This window comes from Schistocerca gregaria, chromosome 6 (genome assembly GCF_023897955.1).
Source record: "Schistocerca gregaria isolate iqSchGreg1 chromosome 6, iqSchGreg1.2, whole genome shotgun sequence".
Taxonomy (NCBI): Eukaryota; Metazoa; Arthropoda; class Insecta; order Orthoptera; family Acrididae; genus Schistocerca; species Schistocerca gregaria.
The window spans coordinates 583,265,375-583,292,547 of record NC_064925.1 but is presented as its reverse complement, the minus strand read 5'-3'; positions in this window follow the sequence as shown (position 1 = coordinate 583,292,547).

Here is a 27,173-nt window from a genome sequence, read left to right as displayed (position 1 = left end):
CTTTTAGTTTCTCCGCATACCGCAGCACGCGACATAGTTTTGCAGACGATAAGTACAACCGTTTCAGAGAGAAGAGCGGCCAATGTGACGATCTGGCTTTAAGTCGATTCGATAACAAATGACGGAAACGGACGGATTTCTCAGGTTTTTACTACATATGAACACTTTTCACATTCTCCCGTGCAACTTGGCTGCTAGTCCTCCTTTCATGCAGAATCTTAAGGTCCTAGCTCATGTCCAAGGCACCAAAGCCAGCTAAAAAGTCAATAATCAATACCTAAAACTTGAATTGTACTACTTCTTACTGGCTAATACATCAACTTAGAAGCTACATCTGTGTTCTACTACGGTGCTTTTAGTTTCTCCGCATACCGCAGCACGCGACATAGTTTTGTAGACGATAAGTACAACCGTTTCAGAGAGAAGAGCGGCCAATGTGACGATGTGGCTTTAAGTCGATTCGATAACAAATGACGAAAACGGACGGATGTCTCAGGTTTTTACTACATATGAACACTTTTCACATTCTCCCGTGCTACTCGGCTGCTAGTCCTCCTTTCATGCAGAATCTTAAGGTCCTAGCGCATGTCCAAGGCACCAAAGCCAGCTAAAAGGTCAATATTCAATACCTAAAACTTGAATTGTACTACTTCTTACTGGCTATTACATCAACTTAGAAGCTTGATCTGTGTTCTACTATGGTGCTTTTAGTGTCTCAGCATACCGCAGTACGCGACATAGCTTTGCAGACGATAAGTACATCCGTTTCAGTGAGAAGGTCGGCCAATGTGACGATCTGGCTTTAAGTCGATTCGATAACAAATGACGAAAACGGACGGATTTCTCAGGTTTTTACTACATATGAACACTTTTCACATTCTCCCGTGCAAGTCGGCTGCTAGTCCTCCTTTCATGCAGAATCTTAAGGTCCTAGCTCATGGTCAAGGCACCAAAGCCAGCTAAAAAGTCAATAACCGATACCTAAAACTTGAATTGGACTACTTCTTACTGGCTATTACATCAACTTAGAAGCTTCATCTGTGTTCTATTATGGTGCTTTTCCTGTTTCCGCCTACGGCAACACGCGACATAGCTTTGCAGACGATTAGTACAACCGTTTCAGAGAGAAGATCGGCCAATGTGACGATCTGGCTTTAAGTCGATTTGGTAACGAATGACGAAAACGGACGGATTTCTCAGGTTTTTACTACATATGAACACTTTTCACATTCTCCCGTGCAACTCGGCTGCTAGTCCTCCTTTCATGCAGAATCTTAAGGTCCTAGCTCATGTCCAAGGCACCAAAGCCAGCTAAAAAGTCAATAATCGATACCTAAAACTTGAATTGTACTACTTCTTACTGGCTATTACATCATTTTAGAAGCTTCATCTGTGTTCTACTATGTTGCTTTTAGTGTCTCCGAATACCGCAGTACGCGACATAGCTTTGCAGGCGATAAGTACAACCGTTTCAGAGAGAAGATCGGCCAATGTGACGATCTGGCTTTAAGTCGATTCGATAACAAATGACGAAAACGCACGGATTTCTCATTTTTTTACTACATATGAACACTTTTCACACAAGTACTAAAGATGTTAAAAAAGTTCAAGATACTCACAAAAGTAAAGTGAAATATAATGTTAGTATATTTCATCAAAATATTGGGGGATTGAAGAATAAAAGTACCAAAGATGTTAAAAAAGTTCAAGATACTCACAAAAGTAAAGTGAAAAATACTGTTAGTATATTTCATCAAAATATTGGGGGCTTGAAGAATAAAATTGATGAGCTTCTGCTTTGTTTAGAAGATATAGAAACCAAGAATGTAATAGATATACTATGCCTGTCTGAGCATCACATTGTCACTGATATGCAAAAGGTTAGCATCAATGGGTACAAATTAGCTGCACATGTAAGTAGAGATAATATGATGAGAGCTGGAGTTGCCATATATGTCAAAGCTCCCACAGTGCAAAAAATTTAGAAACTAAAAAATTTTGTGTAGAGCAACATATGGAAGCATGTGCCACTGAACTTAAACTAAAGGATGGCACTTTCATAATTGTAACAGTGTATAGATCCCCCTCAGGGAATTTCCAGCTATTTCTGGAAAACTTGGATGCTTTGTTGTGCTATCTGTCAGACAGGGGGAAGCAAATTATCATTTGTGGGGATTTCAATGTTGATTCCCTGAAAGAGTGTAATAGGAAGAATGTCCTTTTAGTATTACTCAGTTCTTTCAATTTGAGCTCCGTCATTGATTTTCCTACTCGGATAACAAAGAACAGCAGTACATTGATAGATAACTTTTTTATAGACCAAGATAAGTTTAAGGACATAAATGCTTATCCTGTTGAGAATGGTCTTTCAGATCATAGTGCACAGCTTGTTACAGTACATGACATAGCTCCATGCAGTATAATAAATCAGACTTTCAAAGCAGTGCGTTCAATTAACAATATAAATATTGCAAACTTTAGGGAAAGCCTACAGCAGCTAGACTGGGATGAAGTGTATAAGGAACCCGATGCAAACTTGAAATATAACTTATTTCACAATACATTTTTAAGGGTATTTGAAAATTGTTTTCCCAAGAAAATAGTTAAACATAATTCCAAGAAAACATATAAAAAACCTTGGCTAACTAAAGGAATAAGAATATCTTGCAACCGCAAAAGAGAACTGTATCTAACAGCAAGATGGAGTACTGACCCCGAAATTGTTCAATATTATAAAAACTATTGTGCGGTACTAAGAAAAGTTATTAAAAAGTCCAGAAGCATGTGTATCATGTCTGAGATCAGTAACTCTGATAATAAAATTAAAGCAATTTGGAATATTATTGAAAGGGAAACAGGGCAACCAAGAGCACAGGAAGACTTTAGTGCAATAAAATTGAATGACAAGTGCACTAACAAACAATCAGAAATTGAAAATATTTTGAATAATCATTTTTTAAATGTTGTGGAGAAAATAAGATCTAGATCTTCACTAGAAGAGGCAAGGCTATTAATAGAAGAGGCCATACCTGCACAGTTTGAAACAGCTGTAATTCCACCAACCTCTCCCTCTGAAATTAGTAAAATAAGAAACTCACTGAAAAGTAAAAGCTCTTACGGAATTGATGGCATTTCCAGCAAAGTACTTAAAGCTTGTTCCCCACAGATAAGTAGAATTCTCAGCCACGTATGTAATAGCTCTTTGGAGCAGGGTGTTTTCCCTGATAGACTGAAATATGCCATTGTAAAACCATTGCATAAAAAGGGGGATATGTCGGATGTCAACAACTACCGCCCAATCTCTCTTCTGACAGCTCTATCAAAAATTTTTGAGAAAGTAATGTATTCAAGAGTAGCCTCCCATATCTGTAAAAATAAAGTACTAACAAAATGTCAGTTTGGTTTTCAGAAAGGCTTTTCAACAGAAAATGCTATATATGCTTTCACTGATCAAATATTAAATGCTCTGAATAACCGGACATCACCCATTGGTATTTTTTGTGATCTCTCAAAGGCCTTTGATTGTGTAAATCATGGAATTCTTTTAGATAAGCTAAATCATTATGGTTTGAGTGGGGCAGTGCACAAATGGTTTAATTCATACTTAACTGGAAGAATGCAGAAAGTTGAAATAAGTGGTTCGTGTAATGTTAAAACAGCTGATTCCTCAAACTGGGGTGCTATCAAGCACGGGGTCCCACAGGGTTCGGTCTTATGTCCTTTACTGTTCTTGATATACATTAATGACTTACCATTCCACATTGATGAAGATGGAAAGTTAGTTCTTTTTGCTGATGATACAAGTATAGTAATAACATCCAAAAACCAAGAACTAAGTGATGTAATTGTAAATGATGTTTTTCACAAAATTATTAAGTGGTTCTCAGCAAACGGACTCTCTTTAAATTTTGATAAAACACAGTATATACAGTTCCGTACAGTAAATGGCACAACTCCAGTAACAAATATAGAATTTGAACAGAAGTCTGTAGCTAAGGTAGAATTTTCAAAATTTTTAGGTGTGTCCATTGATGAGAGGTTAAACTGGAAGCAACACATTGACGGTCTGCTGAAACGTCTGAGATCAGCTATGTATGCTATTAGGGTTATTGCAAATTTTGGTGATAAGAATCTCAGTAAATTAGCTTACTATGCCTTTTTTCATTCACTGCTTTCGTATGGCATCATATTCTGGGGTAATTCATCGTTGAGTAGAAAAGTATTCATTTGCACAAAAACGTGTAATCAGAATAATTGCTGGAGCCCAGCCACGGTCATCATGCAGACATCTATTTAAGGATCTAGGGATCCTCACAGTAACCTCACAGTATATATATTCCCTTATGAAATTTGTTGATAATAATCCAACCCAATTCAAAAGTAATAGCAGTGTGCATACCTGTAACACCAGGAGAAAGGATGATCTTCACTATGCAGGGTTAAATCTGACTTTGGCACAGAAAGGGGTAAATTATGCTGCCACAAAAGTCTTTGGGCACCTACCAAACAGCATCAAAAGCCTGACAGATAGCCAACTAACATTTAAAAATAAATTAAAAGAATTTCTAGATGACAACTCCTTCTACTCATTGGCTGAATTTTTAGATATAAAGTAAGTATAAAAAAAAAAGAAAAAAAAACTTATTCATTAGTGTCATGCAATATTTTGTGTAATGTAATTTCTTGTACAGACATCTTTTATTAACCTGACACGTTCTACATCATTACGAAGTGTCGTATTCATGATCTATGGAACAAGTATTAATCTAATCTAATCTAATCTAATCTAATCTCCCGTGCAACTCGGCTGCTAGTCCTCCTTTCATGCAGAAACTTAAGGTCATAGCTCATGTCCAAGGCACTAAAGCCAGCTAAAAATTCAATATTCAATACCTAAAACTTGAATTGTACTAATTCTTACTGGGTATTACATCAACTTAGAAGCTTCATCTGCGTTCTACTATGGTGCTTTTAGTGTCTCCGCATACCGCAGCACGCGACATAGCTTTGCAGACGATAAGTACAACCGTTTCAGAGAGAAGAGCGGCCAATGTGACGATCTGGCTTTAAGTCGATTCGATAACAAATGACGAAAACAGACGTATTTCTCAGGTTTTTACTACATATGAACACTTTTCACATCCTCCCGTGCAACTCGGCTGCTAGTCCTCCTTTCATGCAGAATATTAAGGTCCTAGCTCATGTCCACGGCACCAAAGCCAGCTAAAAAGTCAATAATCGATACCTAAAACTTGAATTCTACTACTTCTTACTGGCTATTACATCAACTTAGACGCTTCAACTGTGTTCTACTACGGTGCTTTTAGTTTCTCCGCATACCGCAGCACGCGACATGGTTTTGCAGACGATAAGTACAACCGTTTCAGAGAGTAGAGCGGCCAATCTGACGATCTGGCTTTAAGTCGATTCGATAACAAATGACGAAAACGGACGGATGTCTCAGGTTTTTACTACATATGAACACTTTTCACATTCTCCCGTGCAACTCGGCTGCTAGTCCTCCTTTCATGCAGAATCTTAAGGTCCTAGCTCATGTCCAAGGCATCAAAGCCAGCCTAAAGGTCAATATTCAATACCTAAAACTTGAATTGTACTACTTCTTACTGGCTATTACATCAACTTAGAAGCTTGATCTGTGTTCTACTATGGTGCTTTTAGTGTCTCCGTATACCGCAGCACGCGACATAGCTTTGCAGACGATAAGTACAACCGTTTCAGAGAGAAGAGCGGCCAATTTGACGATCTGGCTTTAAGTCGATTCGATAACAAATGACGAAAACGGACGGATTTCTCAGGTTTTTACTACATATGAACACTTTTCACATTCTCCCGTGCAACTCGGCTGCTAGTCCTCCTTTCATGCAGAAACTTAAGGTCCTAGCTCATGTCCAAGGCACCAAAGCCAGCTAAAATGTCAATAATCCATTCCTAAAACTTGAATTGTACTACTTCTTAATGGATATTACATCAACTTAGAAGCTTCATCTGTGTTCTACTGTGGTGCTTTTAGTGTCTCCGAATACCGCAGTACGCGACATAACTTTGCAGACGATAAGTACAACCGTTTCAGAGAGCAGTGCGGCCAATGTGACGATCTGGCTTTAAGTCGGTTCGATAACAAATGACGAAAACGGACGGATTTCTCAGGTTTTTACTACATATGAACACTTTTCACATTCTTCCGTGCAACTCGGCTGCTAGTCCTCCTTTCATGCAGAATCCTAAGGTCCTAGCTCATGTCCAAGGCACCAAAGCCAGCTAAAAGGTCAATAATCAATACCTAAAACTTGAATTGTACTACTTCTTACTGCCTATTACATCAACTTAGAAGCTTCATGTGTGTTCTACTACGGTGGTTTTAGTTTCTCCGCATACCGCAGCACGCGACATAGTTTTGCAGACGGTAAGTACAACCGTTTCAGAGAGAAGAGCGGCCAATGTGACGATCTGGCTTTAAGTCGATTCGATAACAAATAACGAAAACGGATGGATGTCTCAGGTTTTTACTACATATGAACACTTTTCACATTCTCCCCTGCAACTCGGCTGCTAGTCCTCCTTTCATGCAAAATCTTAAGGTCCTAGCTCATGTCCAAGGCACCAAAGCCAGCTAAAAAGTCAATAATCGATACCTAAAACTTGAATTGTACTACCTCTTACTGGCTATTACATCAACTTAGAAGCTTCATCTGTGTTCTACTATGGTGCTTTTAGTGTCTCCGCATAACGCAGCACGCGACATAGCTTTGTAGACGATAAGTACAACCGTTTCAGAGAGAAGAGCGGCCAATGTGTCGATCTGGCTCTAAGTCGATTCGATAACAAATGACGAAAACGGACGGATTTCTCAGGTTTTTACTACATATGAACACTTTTCACATTCTCCCGTGCAACTCGGCTGCTAGTCCTCCTTTCATGCAGAATCTTAAGGTCCTAGCTCATGTCCAAGGCACCAAAGCCAGCTAAAAGGTCAATAATCGATACCTAAAACTTGAATTCCACTACTTCTTACTGGCTATTACATCAACTTAGAAGTTTCATCTGTGTTCTACTATGGTGCTTTTATTGTCTCCACATACCGCAGCACGCGACACAGCTTTGCAGACGATAAGTACAAGCGTTTCAGAGAGAAGAGCGGCCAATGTGACGATCTGGCTTTAAGTCGATTCGATAACAAATGACCAAAACGGACGGATTTCTCAGGTTTTTACTACATATGAACACTTTTCACATTCTCCCCTGCAACTCGGCTGCTAGTCCTCCTTTCATGCAGAATCTTAAGTTCCTAGCTCATGTCCAAAGCACCAAAGCCAGCTAAAAGGTCAATATTCAATACCTAAAACTTGAATTGTACTACTTCTTACTGGCTATTACATCAACTTAGAAGCTTGATCTGTGTTCTACTATGGTGCTTTTAGTGTCTCAGCATACCGCAGCACGCGACATAGCTTTGCACACGATAAGTACATCCGTTTCAGAGAAAAGATCGGCCAATATGACGATCTGGCTTTAAGTCGATTCGATAACAAATGACGAAAACGGACGGATTTCTCAGGTTTTTACTACATATGAACACTTTTCACATTCTCCCGTGCAACTCGGCTGCTAGTCCTCCTTTCATGCAGAATCTTAAGGTCCTAGCTCATGTCCAAGGCACCAAAGCCAGCTAAAAGGTCAATAATCGATACCTAAAACTTGAATTCCACTACTTCTTACTGGCTATTACATCAACTTAGAAGTTTCATCTGTGTTCTACTATGGTGCTTTTATTGTCTCCACATACCGCAGCACGCGACATAGCTTTGCAGACGATAAGTACAACCGTTTCAGAGAGCAGAGCGGTCAATGTGACGATCTGGCTTTAAGTCGATTCGATAACAAATGACGAAAACGGACGGATTTCTCAGGTTTTTACTACATATGAACACTTTTCACATTCTCCCGTGTAACTCGGCTGCTAGTCCTCCTTTCATGCAGAATATTAAGGTCCTAGCTCATGTCCAAGGCACCAAAGCCAGCTAAAAATTCAATATTCAATACCTAAAACTTGAATTGTACTACTTCTTACTGGATATTACATCAACTTACAAGCTTCATCTGTGTTCTACTATGGTGCTTGTAGTGTCTCAACATACCGCAGCACGCGACATAGCTTTGCAGACGATAAGTACAACCGTTTCAGAGAGAAGAGCGGCCAATGTGACAATCTGGCTTTAAGTCGAATCGATAACAAATGACGAAAACGGACGGATGTCTCAGGTTGTTACTGCATATGAACACCTTTCACATTCTCCCGTGCAACTCGGCTGCTAGTCCTCCTTTCATGCAGAATCTTAAGGTCCTAGCTCATGTCCAAGGCACCAAAGCCAGCTAAAAAGTCAATAATCGATACCTAAAACTTGAATTGTCCTACTTCTTACTGGCTATTACATCAACTTAGAAGCTTCATCTGTGTTCTACTATGGTGCTTTTAGTGTCTCCGCATAACGCAGCACGCGACATAGCTTTGTAGACGATAAGTACAACCGTTTCAGAGAGAAGAGCGGCCAATTTGTCGATCTGGCTCTAAGTCGATTCGATAACAAATGACGAAAACGGACGGATTTCTCAGGTTTTTACTACATATGAACACTTTTCACATTCTCCCGTGCAACTCGGCTGCTAGTCCTCCTTTCATGCAGAATCTTAAGGTCCTAGCTCATGTCCAAGGCACCAAAGCCAGCTAAAAAGTCAATAATCGATACCTAAAACTTGAATTGTACTAATTCTTACTGGGTATTACATCAACTTAGAAGCTTCATCTGTGTTCTACTATGGTGCTTTTAGTGTCTCCGCATACCGCAGCAGGCGACATAGCTTTGCAGACGATAAGTACAACCGTTTCAGAGAGAAGAGCGGCCAATGTGACGATCTGGCTTTAAGTCGATTCGATAACAAATGACGAAAACAGACGTATTTCTCAGGTTTTTACTACATTTGAACACTTTTCACATTCTCTCATGCAACTCGGCTGCTAGTCCTCCTTTCATGCAGAATCTTAAGGTCCTAGCTCATGTCCAAGGCACCAATGCCAGCCTAAAGGTCAATATTCAATACCTAAAACTTGAATTGTACTACTTCTTACTAGCTATTACATCAACTTAGAAGCTTGATCTGTGTTCTAATATGGTGCTTTTAGTGTCTCCGTATACCGCAGCACGCGACATAGCTTTGCAGACGATAAGTACAACCGTTTCAGAGAGAAGAGCGGCCAATTTGACGATCTGGCTTTAAGTCAATTCGATAACAAATGACGAAAACGGACGGATTTCTCAGGTTTTTACTACATATGAACACTTTTCACATTCTCCCGTGCAACTCGGCTGCTAGTCCTCCTTTCATGCAGAAACTTAAGGTCCTAGCTCATGTCCAAGGCACCAAAGCCAGCTAAAAAGTCAATAATCGATACCTAAAACTTGAATTGTACTACCTCTTACTGGCTATTACATCAACTTAGAAGCTTCATCTGTGTTCTACTATGGTGCTTTTAGTGTCTCCGCATAACGCAGCACGCGACATAGCTTTGTAGACGATAAGTACAACCGTTTCAGAGAGAAGAGCGGCCAATGTGTCGATCTGGCTCTAAGACGATTCGATAACAAATGACGAAAACGGACGGATTTCTCAGGTTTTTACTACATATGAACACTTTTCACATTCTCCCCTGCAACTCGGCTGCTAGTCCTCCTTTCATGCAGAATCTTAAGGTCCTAGCTCATGTCCAAAGCACCAAAGCCAGCTAAAAGGTCAATATTCAATACCTAAAACTTGAATTGTACTACTTCTTACTGGCTATTACATCAACTTAGAAGCTTGATCTGTGTTCTACTATGGTGCTTTTAGTGTCTCCGAATACCGCAGTACGCGACATAGCTTTGCAGACGATAAGTACAACCGTTTCAGAGAGCAGAGCGGTCAATGTGACGATCTGGCTTTAAGTCGATTCGATAACAAATGACGAAAACGGACGGATTTCTCAGGTTTTTACTACATATGAACACTTTTCACATTCTCCCGTGCAACTAGGCTGCTAGTCCTCCTTTCATGCAGAATCTTAAGGTCCCAGCTCATGTCCAAGGCACCAAAACCAGCTAAAAAGTCAATAACCGATACCTAAAACTTGAATTGTACTACTTCTTACTGGCTATTACATCATTTTAGAAGCTTCATCTGTGTTCTACTATGGTGCTTTTAGTGTCTCCGAATACCGCAGTACGCGACATAGCTTTGCAGACGATAAGTACAACCGTTTCAGAGAGCAGAGCGGTCAATGTGACGATCTGGCTTTAAGTCGATTCGATAACAAATGACGATAACGGACGGATTTCTCAGGTTTTTACTACATATGAACACTTTTCACATTCTCCCGTGCAACTCGGCTGCTAGTCCTCCTTTCATGCAGAATATTAAGGTCCTAGCTCATGTCCAAGGCACCAAAGCCAGCTAAAAATTCAATATTTAATACCTAAAACTTGAATTGTACTACTTCTTACTGGATATTACATCAACTTAGAAGCTTCATCTGTGTTCTACTATGGTTCTTGTAGTGTCTCAGCATACCGCAGCACGCGACATAGCTTTGCAGACGATAAGTACAACCGTTTCAGAGAGAAGAGCGGCCAATGTGACGATCTGGCTTTAAGTCGAATCGATAACAAATGACGAAAACGGACGGATGTCTCAGGTTTTTACTGCATATGAACACCTTTCACATTCTCCCGTGCAACTCGGCTGCTAGTCCTCCTTTCATGCAGAATCTTAAGGTCCTAGCTCATGTCCAAGGCACCAAAGCCAGCTAAAAAGTCAATAATCGATACCTAAAACTTGAATTGTACTACTTCTTACTGGCTATTACATCAACTTAGAAGCTTCATCTGTGTTCTACTATGGTGCTTTTAGTGTCTCCGCATAACGCAGCACGCGACATAGCTTTGTAGACGATAAGTACAACCGTTTCAGAGAGAAGAGCGGCCAATTTGTCGATCTGGCTCTAAGTCGATTCGATAACAAATGACGAAAACGGACGGATTTCTCAGGTTTTTACTACATATGAACACTTTTCACATTCTCCCGTGCAACTCGGCTGCTAGTCCTCCTTTCATGCAGAATCTTAAGGTCCTAGCTCATGTCCAAGGCACCAAAGCCAGCTAAAAAGTCAATAATCAATACCTAAAACTTGAATTGTACTAATTCTTACTGGGTATTACATCAACTTAGAAGCTTCATCTGTGTTCTACTATGGTGCTTTTAGTGTCTCCGCATACCGCAGCAGGCGACATAGCTATGCAGACGATAAGTACAACCGTTTCAGAGAGAAGAGCGGCCAATGTGACGATCTGGCTTTAAGTCGATTCGATAACAAATGACGAAAACAGACGTATTTCTTAGGTTTTTACTACATTTGAACACTTTTCACATTCTCTCATGCAACTCGGCTGCTAGTCCTCCTTTCATGCAGAATCTTAAGGTCCTAGCTCATGTCCAAGGCACCAAAGCCAGCTAAAAATTCGATATTCAATACCTAAAACTTGAATTGTACTACTTCTTACTGGCTATTACATCAACTTAGAAGCTTCATCTGTGTTCTACTATGGTGCTTGTAGTGTCTCAGCATACCGCAGCACGCGACATAGCTTTGCAGACGATAAGTACAACCGTTTCAGAGAGAAGAGCGGCCAATGTGACGATCTGGCTTTAAGTCGATTCGATAACAAATGACGAAAACGGACGGATGTCTCAGGTTTTTACTGCATATGAACACTTTTCACATTGTCCCGTGCATCTCGGCTGCTAGTCCTCCTTTCATGCAGAATCTTAAGGTCCTAGCTCATGTCCAAGGCACCAAAGCCAGCTAAAAAGTCAATAATCGATAACCAAAACTTGAATTGTACTACTTCTTACTGGCTATTACATGAACTTAGAAGCTTCATCTGTTCCTACTATTGTGATTTTAGTGTCTCCGCATACCACAGCTCACGACATAGCTTTGCAGACGATAAGTACAACCGTTTCAGAGAGAAGAGCGGCCAATCTGACGATCTGGCTTTAAGTCGATTCGATAACAAATGACGAAAACTGACGGATTTCTCAGGTTTTTACTACATATGAACACTTTTCACATTCTCCCTTGCAACTCGGCTGCTAGTCCTCCTTTCATGCAGAATCTTAAGGTCCTAGCTCATGTCCACGGCACCAAAGCCAGCTAAAAAGTCAATAATCGATACCTAAAACTTGAATTCTACTACTTCTTACTGGCTATTACATCAACTTAGAAGCTTCATCTGTGTTCTACTACGGTGCTTTTAGTTTCTCCGCATACCGCAGCACGCGACATAGTTTTGCAGACGATAAGTACAACCGTTTCAGAGAGAAGAGCGGCCAATCTGACGATCTGGTTTTAAGTCGATTCGATAACAAATGACGAAAACGGACGGATTTCTCAGGTTTTTACTACATATGAACACTTTTGACATTCTCCCGTGCAACTCGGCTGCTAGTCCTCCTTTCATGCAGAATCTTAAGGTCCTAGCTCATGTCCAAGGCACCAAAGCCAGCTAAAAAGTCAATAATCAATACCTAAAACTTGGATTGTACTACTTCTTACTGCCTATTACATCAACTTAGAAGCTTCATGTGTGTTCTACTACGGTGGTTTTAGTTTCTCCGCATACCGCAGCACGCGACATAGTTTTGCAGACGATAAGTACAACCGTTTCAGAGAGAAGAGCGGCCAATGTGACGATGTGGCTTTAAGTCGATTCGATAACAAATAACGAAAACGGATGGATGTCTCAGGTTTTTACTACATATGAACACTTTTCACATTCTCCCGTGCAACTCGGCTGCTAGTCCTACTTTCATGCAAAATCTTATGGTCCTAACTCATGTCCAAGGCACCAAAGCCAGCTAAAAAGTCAATAATCGATACCTAAAACTTGAATTGTACTAATTCTTACTGGGTATTACATCAACTTAGAAGATTCATCTGTGTTCTACTATGGTGCTTGTAGTGTCTCAGCATACCGCAGCACGCGACATAGCTTTGCAGACGATAAGTACAATCGTTTCAGAGAGAAGAGCGGCCAATGTGACGATCTGGCTTTAAGTCGATTCTATAACAAATGACGAAAACGGACGGATGTCTCAGGTTTTTACAGCATATGAACACTTTTCACATTCTCCCGTGCAACTCGGCTGCTAGTCCTCCTTTCATGCAGAATCTTAAGGTCCTAGCTCATGTACAAGGCACCAAAGCCACCTAAAAAGTAAATAATCGATACCTAAAACTTGAATTGTACTACTACTTACTGGCTATTACATTAACTTAGAAGCTTCATCTGTGTTCTACTATGGTGCTTTTAGTGTCTCCGCATACCGCAGCACGCGACATAGCTTTGTAGACGATAAGTACAACCGTTTCAGAGAGAAGAGCGGCCAATGTGACGATCTGGTTTTAAGTCGATTCGATAACAAATGACGAAAACGGACGGATTTCTCAGGTTTTTATTACATATGAACACTTTTCACATTCTCCCGTGCAACTCGGCTGCTAGTCATCCTTTCATGCAGAATCTTAAGCTCTTAGCTCATGTCCAAGTCACCAAAGCCAGCTAAACAGTCAATAATCGATACCCAAAACTTGAATTGGATTACACTTACTGGCTATTACATCAACTTAGATGCTTCATCTGTTTCCTACTATGGTGCTTTTAGTGTTTCCACATACCGCAGCACGCAACATAGCTTTGCAGACGATAAGATAAGCCGTTTCAGAGAGAAGAGCGGCAAATGTGACGATCTGGCTTTAAGTCGATTCGCTAAAAAATGACGAAAAAGACGGATTTCTAAGGTTATTACTACATATGAACACTTTTCACATTCTCCCGTGCAACTCGGCTGCTAGTCCTCCTTTCATGCAGAATCTTAAGGTCCTAGCTCATGTCCAAGGCACCAAAGCCAGCTAAAAGGTCCATATTCAATACCTAAAACTTGAATTGTACTACTTCTTACTGGCTATTACATCAACTTAGAAGCTTGATCTGTGTTCTACTATGGTGCTTTTAGTGTCTCAGCATGCCGCAGCACGCGACATAGCTTTTCAGACGATAAGTACAACCGTTTCAGAGAGAAGAGCGGCCAATGTGACGATCTGGCTTTAAGTCGATTCGATAACAAATGACGAAAACGGACGGATTTTTCAGGTTTTTTCTACATATGAACACTTTTCACACTCTCCCGTGCAACGCGGCTGCTAGTCCTCCTTTCATGCAGAATGTCAAGGTCCTAGCTCATGGCCAAGGCACCAAAGCCAGCTAAAAAGTCAATAATCGATACCTAAAACTTGAATTGTACTACTTCTTACTGGCTATTACATCATCATAGAAGCTTCGTCTGTGTTCTACTACGGTGCTTTTCCTGTTTCCGCCTACGGCAACACGTGACATAGCTTTGCAGACGATAAGTACAACCGTTTCAGAGAGAAGAGCGGCCAATGTGACGATCTGGCTTTATGTCGATTCGATAACAAATGACGAAAACGGACGGATTTCTCAGGTTTTTACTACATATGAACACTTTTCACATTCTCCCGTGCAACTCGGCTGCTAGTCCTCCTTTCATGCAGAATCTTAAGGTCCTAGCTCATGTCCAAGGCACCAAAGCCAGCTAAAAAGTCAATAATCGATACGTAAAACTTGAATTGTACTACTTCTTACTGGCTATTACATCAACTTAGAAGCTTCATCTGTGTTCTACTATGGTGCTTTTAGTGTCTCCGCATAACGCAGCACGCGACATAGCTTTGTAGACGATAAGTACAACCGTTTCAGAGAGAAGAGCGGCCAATGTGTCGATCTGGCTCTTAGTCGATTCGATAACAAATGACGAAAACGGACGGATTTCTCAGGTTTTTACTACATATGAACACTTTTCACATTCTCCCGTGCAACTCGGCTGCTAGTCTTCCTTTCATGCAGAATCTTAAGGTCCTAGCTCATGTCCAAGGCACCAAAGCCAGCTAAAAAGTCAATAATCGATACCTAAAACTTGAATTGTACTACTTCTTACTGGCTATTACATTAACTTAGAAGCTTCATCTGTGTTCTACTATGGTGCTTTTAGTGTCTCCGCATACCGCAGCACGCGACATAGCTTTGTAGACGATAAGTACAACCGTTTCAGAGAGAAGAGCGGCCAATATGATGATCTGGTTTTAAGTCGATTCGATAACAAATGACGAAAACGGACGGATTTCTCAGGTTTTTATTACATATGAACACTTTTCACATTCTCCCGTGCAACTCGGCTGCTAGTCCTCCTTTCATGCAGAATCTTAAGCTCTTAGCTCATGTCCAAGGCACCAAAGCCAGCTAAGCACTCAATAATCGATACCCAAAACTTGAATTGGATTACACTTACTGGCTATTACATCAACTTAGATGCTTCATCTGTTTCCTACTATGGTGCTTTTAGTGTTTCCACATACCGCAGCACGCAACATAGCTTTGCAGACGATAAGTACAGCCGTTTCAGAGAGAAGAGCGGCCAATGTGACGATCTGGCTTTAAGTCGATTCGCTAACAAATGACGAAAAAGGACGGATTTCTAAGGTTATTACTACATATGAACACTTTTTACATTCTCCCGTGAACTCGGCTGCTAGTCCTCCTTTCATGCAGAATCTTAAGGTCCTAGCTCATGTCCAAGGCACCAAAGCCAGCTAAAAGGTCCATATTCAATACCTAAAACTTGAATTGTACTACTTCTTACTGGCTATTACATCAACTTAGAAGCTTGATCTGTGTTCTACTATGGTGCTTTTAGTGTCTCAGCATGCCGCAGCACGCGACATAGCTTTTCAGACGATAAGTACAACCGTTTCAGAGAGAAGAGTGGCCAATGTGACGATCTGTCTTTAAGTCGATTCGATAACAAATGACGAAAACGGACGGATTACTCAGGTTTTTACTACATATGAACACATTTCACATTCTCCCGCGCAACTCGGCTGCTAGTCCTCTTTTCATGCAGAATATTAAGGTCCTAGCTCATGTCCAAGGTACCGAAGCCAGCTAAAAAGACAATAATCGATACCTAAAACTTGAATTGTTCTACTTCTTACTGGCTATTGCATCAACTTAGAAGCTTCATCTATGTTCTACTATTGTGATTTTAGTGTCTCCGCATACCGCAGCACGCGACATAGCTTTGCAGACGATAAGTACAACCGTTTCAGAGAGAAGAGCGGCCAATGTGACGATCTGGCTTTAAGTCGATTCGATAACAAATGACGAAAACGGACGGATTTCTCAGGTTTTTACTACATTTGAACACTTTTGACATTCTCCCGTGCAACTCGGCTGCTAGTCCTCCTTTCATGCAGAATCTTAAGGTCCTAGCTCATGTCCAAGGCACCAAAGCCAGCTAAAAAGTCAATAATCAATACCTAAAACTTGAATTGTACTACTTCTTACTGGCTATTACATCAACTTAGAAGCTTCATCTGTGTTCTACTACGGTGCTTTTAGTTTCTCCACATACCGCAGCACGCGACATAGTTTTGCAGACGATAAGTACAACCGTTTCAGAGAGAAGAGCGGCCAATGTGACGATCTGGCTTTAAGTCGATTCGATAACAAATGACGAAAACGGACGGATTTCATAGGTTTTTACTACATATGAACACTTTTGACATTCTCCCGTGCAACTCGGCTGCTAGTCCTCCTTTCATGCAGAATCTTAACATCCTAGCTCATGTCCAAGGCACCAAAGCCAGCTAAAAAGTCAATAACCGATACCTAAAACTTGAATTGTACTACTTCTTACTGGCTATTTCATCATTTTAGGAGCTTTATCTGTGTTGTACTATGGTGCTTTTAGTGTCTCCGAATACCGCAGTACGCGACATAGCTTTGCAGACGATAAGTACAACCGTTTCAGAGAGAAGAGCGGCCAATGTGACGATCTGGCTTTAAGTCTATTCGATAACAAATGACGAAAACGAACGGATTTCTCAGGTTTTTACTACATATGACCACTTTTCACATTCTCCCGTGCAACTCGGCTGCTAGTCTTCCTTTCATGCAGAATCTTAAGGTCCTAGCTCATGTCCAAGGCACCAAAGCCAGCTAAAAAGTCAATAATCACTACCTAAAACTTGAATTGTGCTACTTCTTACTGGCTATTACATCAACTTAGAAGCTTCATCTGTGTTCTACTACTGTGCTTTTAGTTTCTCCGCATACCGCAGCACGCGACATAGTTTTGCAGACGATAAGTACAACCATTTCAGAGAGAAGAGCTGCCAATGTGACGATCTGGCTTTAAGTCGATTCGATAACAAATGACGAAAATGGACGGATTTCTCAGGTTTTTACTACATATGACCACTTTTCACATACTCCCGTGCAACGCGGCTGCTAGTCCTCCTTTCATGCAGAATCTTAAGGTCCTAGCTCATGTCCAAGGCACCAAAGCCAGCTAAAAAGTCAATAATCAATACCTAAAACTTGAATTGTACTAATTCTTACTGGGTATTACATCAAATTAGAAGCTTCATCTGTGTTCTACTATGGTGCTTGTAGTGTCTCAGCATACCGCAGCAGGCGACATAGCTTTGCAGACGATAAGTACAACCGTTTCAGAGAGAAGAGCGGCCAATGTGACGATCTGGCTTTAAGTCGATTCTATAACAAATGACGAAAACGGACGGATGTCTCAGGTTTTTACTGCATATGAACACTTTTCACATTCTCCCGTGCAACTCGGCTGCTAGTCCTCCTTTCATGCAGAATCTTAAGGTCCTAGCTCATGTCCAAGGCACCAAAGCCAGCTAAAAAGTCAATAATCGATACCTAAAACTTGAATTGTACTACTTCTTACTGGCTATTACATTAACTTAGAAGCTTCATCTGTGTTCTACTATGGTGCTTTTAGTGTCTCCGCATACCGCAGCACGCGACATAGCTTTGTAGACGATAAGTACATCCGTTTCAGAGAGAAGAGCGGCCAATGTGATGATCTGGTTTTAAGTCGATTCGATAACAAATGACGAAAACGGACGGATTTCTCAGGTTTTTATTACATATGAACACTTTTCACATTCTCCCGTGCAACTCGGCTGCTAGTCCTCCTTTCATGCAGAATCTTAAGCTCTTAGCTCATGTCCAAGGCACCAAAGCCAGCTAAGCACTCAATAATCGATACCCAAAACTTGAATTGGATTACACTTACTGGCTATTACATCAACTTAGATGCTTCATCTGTTTCCTACTATGGTGCTTTTAGTGTTTCCACATACCGCAGCACGCAACATAGCTTTGCAGACGATAAGATAAGCCGTTTCAGAGAGAAGAGCGGCAAATGTGACGATCTGGCTTTAAGTCGATTCGCTAACAAATGACGAAAAAGACGGATTTCTAAGGTTATTACTACATATGAACACTTTTCACATTCTCCCGTGCAACTCGGCTGCTAGTCCTCCTTTCATGCAGAATCTTAAGGTCCTAGCTCATGTCCAAGGCACCAAAGCCAGCTAAAAGGTCCATATTCAATACCTAAAACTTGAATTGTACTACTTCTTACTGGCTATTACATCAACTTAGAAGCTTGATCTGTGTTCTACTATGGTGCGTTTAGTGTCTCAGCATGCCGCAGCACGCGACATAGCTTTTCAGACGATAAGTACAACCGTTTCAGAGAGAAGAGCGGCCAATGTGACGATCTGGCTTTAAGTCGATTCGATAACAAATGACGAAAACGGACGGATTTTTCAGGTTTTTTCTACATATGAACACTTTTCACACTCTCCCGTGCAACGCGGCTGCTAGTCCTCCTTTCATGCAGAATGTCAAGGTCCTAGCTCATGGCCAAGGCACCAAAGCCAGCTAAAAAGTCAATAATCGATACCTAAAACTTGAATTGTACTACTTCTTACTGGCTATTACATCATCATAGAAGCTTCGTCTGTGTTCTACTACGGTGCTTTTCCTGTTTCCGCCTACGGCAACACGTGACATAGCTTTGCAGACGATAAGTACAACCGTTTCAGAGAGAAGAGCGGCCAATGTGACGATCTGGCTTTATGTCGATTCGATAACAAATGACGAAAACGGACGGATTTCTCAGGTTTTTACTACATATGAACACTTTTCACATTCTCCCGTGCAACTCGGCTGCTAGTCCTCCTTTCATGCAGAATCTTAAGGTCCTAGCTCATGTCCAAGGCACCAAAGCCAGCTAAAAAGTCAATAATCGATACGTAAAACTTGAATTGTACTACTTCTTACTGGCTATTACATCAACTTAGAAGCTTCATCTGTGTTCTACTATGGTGCTTTTAGTGTCTCCGCATAACGCAGCACGCGACATAGCTTTGTAGACGATAAGTACAACCGTTTCAGAGAGAAGAGCGGCCAATGTGTCGATCTGGCTCTTAGTCGATTCGATAACAAATGACGAAAACGGACGGATTTCTCAGGTTTTTACTACATATGAACACTTTTCACATTCTCCCGTGCAACTCGGCTGCTAGTCTTCCTTTCATGCAGAATCTTAAGGTCCTAGCTCATGTCCAAGGCACCAAAGCCAGCTAAAAAGTCAATAATCGATACCTAAAACTTGAATTGTACTACTTCTTACTGGCTATTACATTAACTTAGAAGCTTCATCTGTGTTCTACTATGGTGCTTGTAGTGTCTCAGCATACCGCAGCACGCGACATAGCTTTGTAGACGATAAGTACAACCGTTTCAGAGAGAAGAGCGGCCAATATGATGATCTGGTTTTAAGTCGATTCGATAACAAATGACGAAAACGGACGGATTTCTCAGGTTTTTATTACATATGAACACTTTTCACATTCTCCCGTGCAACTCGGCTGCTAGTCCTCTTTTCATGCAGAATCTTAAGCTCTTAGCTCATGTCCAAGGCACCAAAGCCAGCTAAGCACTCAATAATCGATACCCAAAACTTGAATTGGATTACACTTACTGGCTATTACATCAACTTAGATGCTTCATCTGTTTCCTACTATGGTGCTTTTAGTGTTTCCACATACCGCAGCACGCAACATAGCTTTGCAGACGATAAGTACAGCCGTTTCAGAGAGAAGAGCGGCCAATGTGACGATCTGGCTTTAAGTCGATTCGCTAACAAATGACGAAAAAGGACGGATTTCTAAGGTTATTACTACATATGAACACTTTTCACATTCTCCCGTGAACTCGGCTGCTAGTCCTCCTTTCATGCAGAATCTTAAGGTCCTAGCTCATGTCCAAGGCACCAAAGCCAGCTAAAAGGTCCATATTCAATACCTAAAACTTGAATTGTACTACTTCTTACTGGCTATTACATCAACTTAGAAGCTTGATCTGTGTTCTACTATGGTGCTTTTAGTGTCTCAGCATGCCGCAGCACGCGACATAGCTTTTCAGACGATAAGTACAACCGTTTCAGAGAGAAGAGTGGCCAATGTGACGATCTGTCTTTAAGTCGATTCGATAACAAATGACGAAAACGGACGGATTATTCAGGTTTTTACTACATATGAACACATTTCACATTCTTCCGCGCAACTCGGCTGCTAGTCCTCTTTTCATGCAGAATATTAAGGTCCTATCTCATGTCCAAGGTACCGAAGCCAGCTAAAAAGACAATAATCGATACCTAAAACTTGAATTGTTCTACTTCTTACTGGCTATTGCATCAACTTAGAAGCTTCATCTATGTTCTACTATTGTGATTTTAGTGTCTCCGCATACCGCAGCACGCGACATAGCTTTGCAGACGATAAGTACAACCGTTTCAGAGAGAAGAGCGGCCAATGTGACGATCTGGCTTTAAGTCGATTCGATAACAAATGACGAAAACGGACGGGTTTCTCAGGTTTTTACTACATTTGAACACTTTTGACATTCTCCCGTGCAACTCGGCTGCTAGTCCTCCTTTCATGCAGAATCTTAAGGTCCTAGCTCATGTCCAAGGCACCAAAGCCAGCTAAAAAGTCAATAATCAATACCTAAAACTTGAATTGTACTACTTCTTACTGGCTATTACATCAACTTAGAAGCTTCATCTGTGTTCTACTACGGTGCTTTTAGTTTCTCCACATACCGCAGCACGCGACATAGTTTTGCAGACGATAAGTACAACCGTTTCAGAGAGAAGAGCGGCCAATGTGACGATCTGGCTTTAAGTCGATTCGATAACAAATGACGAAAACGGACGGATTTCATAGGTTTTTACTACATATGAACACTTTTGACATTCTCCCGTGCAACTCGGCTGCTAGTCCTCCTTTCATGCAGAATCTTAACATCCTAGCTCATGTCCAAGGCACCAAAGCCAGCTAAAAAGTCAATAACCGATACCTAAAACTTGAATTGTACTACTTCTTACTGGCTATTTCATCATTTTAGGAGCTTTATCTGTGTTGTACTATGGTGCTTTTAGTGTCTCCGAATACCGCAGTACGCGACATAGCTTTGCAGACGATAAGTACAACCGTTTCAGAGAGAAGAGCGGCCAATGTGACGATCTGGCTTTAAGTCTATTCGATAACAAATGACGAAAACGAACGGATTTCTCAGGTTTTTACTACATATGACCACTTTTCACATTCTCCCGTGCAACTCGGCTGCTAGTCTTCCTTTCATGCAGAATCTTAAGGTCCTAGCTCATGTCCAAGGCACCAAAGCCAGCTAAAAAGTCAATAATCAATACCTAAAACTTGAATTGTACTACTTCTTACTGGCTATTACATCAACTTAGAAGCTTCATCTGTGTTCTACTACTGTGCTTTTAGTTTCTCCGCATACCGCAGCACGCGACATAGTTTTGCAGACGATAAGTACAACCATTTCAGAGAGAAGAGCTGCCAATGTGACGATCTGGCTTTAAGTCGATTCGATAACAAATGACGAAAATGGACGGATTTCTCAGGTTTTTACTACATATGAACACTTTTCACATACTCCCGTGCAACGCGGCTGCTAGTCCTCCTTTCATGCAGAATCTTAAGGTCCTAGCTCATGTCCAAAGCACCAAAGCCAGCTAAAAAGTCAATAATCAATACCTAAAACTTGAATTGTACTAATTCTTACTGGGTATTACATCAACTTAGAAGCTTCATCTGTGTTCTACTATGGTGCTTGTAGTGTCTCAGCATACCGCAGCAGGCGACATAGCTTTGCAGACGATAAGTACAACCGTTTCAGAGAGAAGAGCGGCCAATGTGACGATCTGGCTTTAAGTCGATTCTATAACAAATGACGAAAACGGACGGATGTCTCAGGTTTTTACTGCATATGAACACTTTTCACATTCTCCCGTGCAACTCGGCTGCTAGTCCTCCTTTCATGCAGAATCTTAAGGTCCTAGCTCATGTCCAAGGCACCAAAGCCAGCTAAAAAGTCAATAATCGATACCTAAAACTTGAATTGTACTACTTCTTACTGGCTATTACATTAACTTAGAAGCTTCATCTGTGTTCTACTATGGTGCTTTTAGTGTCTCCGCATACCGCAGCACGCGACATAGCTTTGTAGACGATAAGTACAACCGTTTCAGAGAGAAGAGCGGCCAATGTGATGATCTGGTTTTAAGTCGATTCGATAACAAATGACGAAAACGGACGGATTTCTCAGGTTTTTATTACATATGAACACTTTTCACATTCTCCCGTGCAACTCGGCTGCTAGTCCTCCTTTCATGCAGAATCTTAAGCTCTTAGCTCATGTCCAAGGCACCAAAGCCAGCTAAGCACTCAATAATCGATACCCAAAACTTGAATTGGATTACACTTACTGGCTATTACATCAACTTAGATGCTTCATCTGTTTCCTACTATGGTGCTTTTAGTGTTTCCACATACCGCAGCACGCAACATAGCTTTGCAGACGATAAGTACAGCCGTTTCAGAGAGAAGAGCGGCCAATGTGACGATCTGGCTTTAAGTCGATTCGCTAACAAATGACGAAAAAGGACGGATTTCTAAGGTTATTACTACATATGAACACTTTTCACATTCTCCCGTGCAACTCGGCTGCTAGTCCTCCTTTCATGCAGAATCTTAAGGTCCTAGCTCATGTCCAAGGCACCAAAGCCAGCTAAAAGGTCCATATTCAATACCTAAAACTTGAATTGTACTACTTCTTACTGGCTATTACATCAACTTAGAAGCTTGATCTGTGTTCCACTATGGTGCTTTTAGTGTCTCAGCATGCCGCAGCACGCGACATAGCTTTTCAGACGATAAGTACAACCGTTTCAGAGAGAAGAGTGGCCAATGTGACGATCTGTCTTTAAGTCGATTCGATAACAAATGACGAAAACGGACGGATTACTCAGGTTTTTACTACATATGAACACATTTCACATTCTCCCGCGCAACTCGGCTGCTAGTCCTCTTTTCATGCAGAATATTAAGGTCCTAGCTCATGTCCAAGGTACCGAAGCCAGCTAAAAAGACAATAATCGATACCTAAAACTTGAATTGTTCTACTTCTTACTGGCTATTGCATCAACTTAGAAGCTTCATCTGTGTTCTACTATTGTGATTTTAGTGTCTCCGCATACCGCAGCACGCGACATAGCTTTGCAGACGATAAGTACAACCGTTTCAGAGAGAAGAGCGGCCAATGTGACGATCTGGCATTAAGTCGATTCGATAACAAATGACGAAAACGGACGGATTTCTCAGGTTTTTACTACATATGAACACTTTTGACATTCTCCCGTGCAACTCGGCTGCTAGTCCTCCTTTCATGCAGAATCTTAACATCCTAGCTCATGTCCAAGGCACCAAAGCCAGCTAAAAAGTCAATAACCGATACCTAAAACTTGAATTGTACTACTTCTTACTGGCTATTTCATCATTTTAGGAGCTTCATCTGTGTTGTACTATGGTGCTTTTAGTGTCTCCGAATACCGCAGTACGCGACATAGTTTTGCAGACGATAAGTACAACCATTTCAGAGAGAAGAGCGGCCAATGTGACGATCTGGCTTTAAGTCGATTCGATAACAAATGACTAAAACGGACGTATTTCTCAGGTTTTACTACATATGAACACTTTTCACATTATCCCGTGCAACTCGGTTGCTAGTCCTCCTTCATGCAGAATATTAAGGTCCTAGCTCGTGTCCAAGGCACCAAAGAAGGGTAAAAAGTCAATAACCGATACCTAAAACTTGAATTGTACTACTTCTTACTGGCTATTACATCAACTTAGAAGCTTCATCTGTGTTCTAGTACTGTGCTTTTAGTTTCCCCGCATACCGCAGCACGCGACATAGTTTTGCAGACGATAAGTACAACCATTTCAGAGAGAAGAGCTGCCAATGTGACGATCTGGCTTTAAGTCGATTCGATAACAAATGACGAAAATGGACGGATTTCTCAGGTTTTTACTACATATGAACACTTTTCACATACTCCCGTGCAACGCGGCCGCTAGTCCTCGTTTCATGCAGAATCATAAGGTCCTAGCTCATGTCCAAGGCACCAATGCCAGCTAAAAAGTCAATAATCGATACCTAAATCTTGAATTGGACTACTTTTTACTGGCTATTACATCAACTTAGAAGCATCATTTGTGTTCTAGTATGGTGCTTTTAGTGTCTCCGCATATCGCAGCACGCGACATAGCTTTGTAGACGATAAGTACAACCGTTTCAGAGAGTAGAGCGGCCAATGTGACGATCTGGCTTTAAGTCGATTCGATAACAAATGACGAAAACGGACCGATTTCTCAGGTTTTTACTACATATGAACACTTTTCACATTCTCCCGTGCAACTCGGCTGCTAGTCCTCCTTTCATGCAGAATCTTAAGCTCTTAGCTCATGTCCAAGGCACCAAAGCCAGCTAAACAGTCAATAATCGATACCCAAAACTTGAATTGGATTACACTTACTGGCTATTACATCAACTTAGATGCTTCATCTGTTTCCTACTATGGTGCTTTTAGTGTTTCCACATACCGCAGCACGGAACATAGCTTTGCAGACGATAAGTACAGCCGTTTCAGAGAGAAGAGCGGCCAATGTGACGATCTGGCTTTAAGTCGATTCGCTAACAAATGACGAAAAAGGACGGATTTCTAAGGTTATTACTACATATGAACACTTTTCACATTCTCCCGTGCAACTCGGCTGCTAGTCCTCCTTTCATGCAGAATCTTAAGGTCCTAGCTCATGTCCAAGGCACCAAAGCCAGCTAAAAGGTCCATATTCAATACCTAAAACTTGAATTGTACTACTTCTTACTGGCTATTACATCAACTTAGAAGCTTGATCTGTGTTCTACTATGGTGCTTTTAGTGTCTCAGCATGCCGCAGCACGCGACATAGCTTTTCAGACGATAAGTACAACCGTTTCAGAGAGAAGAGTGGCCAATGTGACGATCTGTCTTTAAGTCGATTCGATAACAAATGACGAAAACGGACGGATTACTCAGGTTTTTACTACATATGAACACATTTCACATTCTCCCGCGCAACTCGGCTGCTAGTCCTCTTTTCATGCAGAATCTTAAGGTCCTAGCTCATGTCCAAGGTACCGAAGCCAGCTAAAAAGACAATAATCGATACCTAAAACTTGAATTGTTCTACTTCTTACTGGCTATTGCATCAACTTAGAAGCTTCATCTGTGTTCTACTATGGTGCTTTTAGTGTCTCCGCATACCGCAGCACGCGACATAGCTTTGCAGACGATAAGTACAACCGTTTCAGAGAGAAGAGCGGCCAATGTGACGATCTGGCTTTAAGTCGATTCGATAACAAATGACGAAAACGGACGGATTTCTCAGGTTTTTTCTACATATGAACACTTTTCACACTCTCCCGTGCAACGCGGCTGCTAGTCCTCCTTTCATGCAGAATGTCAAGGTCCTAGCTCATGGACAAGGCACCAAAGCCAGCTAAAAAGTCAATAATCGATACCTAAAACTTGAATTGTACTACTTCTTACTGGCTATTACATCAACTTAGAAGCTTCGTCTGTGTTCTACTACGGTGCTTTTCCTGTTTCCGCCTACGGCAACACGTGACATAGCTTTGCAGACGATAAGTACAACCGTTTCAGAGAGAAGAGCGGCCAATGTGACGATCTGGCTTTAAGTCGATTCGATAACAAATGACGAAAACGGACGGATTTCTCAGGTTTTTACTACATATGAACACTTTTCACATTCTCCCGTGCAACTCGGCTGCTAGTCCTCCTTTCATGCAGAATCTTAAGGTCCTAGCTCATGTCCAAGGCACCAAAGCCAGCTAAAAAGTCAATAATCGATACGTAAAACTTGAATTGTACTACTTCTTACTGGCTATTACATCAACTTAGAAGCTTCATCTGTGTTCTACTATGGTGCTTTTAGTGTCTCCGCATAACGCAGCACGCGACATAGCTTTGTAGACGATAAGTACAACCGTTTCAGAGAGAAGAGCGGCCAATGTGTCGATCTGGCTCTAAGTCGATTCGATAACAAATGACGAAAACGGACGGATTTCTCAGGTTTTTACTACATATGAACACTTTTCACATTCTCCCGTGCAATTCGGCTGCTAGTCCTCCTTTCATGCAGAATCTTAAGGTCCTAGCTCATGTCCAAGGCACCAAAGCCAGCTAAAAAGTCAATAATCAATACCTAAAACTTGAATTGTACTAATTCTTACTGGGTATTACATCAACTTAGAAGCTTCATCTGTGTTCTACTATGGTGCTTGTAGTGTCTCAGCATACCGCAGCAGGCGACATAGCTTTGCAGACGATAAGTACAACCGTTTCAGAGAGAAGAGTGGCCAATGTGACGATCTGGGTTTAAGTCGATTCTATAACAAATGACGAAAACGGACGGATGTCTCAGGTTTTTACTGCATATGAACACTTTTCACATTCTCCCGTGCAACTCGGCTGCTAGTCCTCCTTTCATGCAGAATCTTAAGGTCCTAGCTCATGTCCAAGGCACCAAAGCCAGCTAAAAAGTCAATAATCGATACCTAAAACTTGAATTGTACTACTTCTTACTGGCTATTACATTAACTTAGAAGCTTCATCTGTGTTCAACTATGGTGCTTTTAGTGTCTCCGCATACCGCAGCACGCGACATAGCTTTG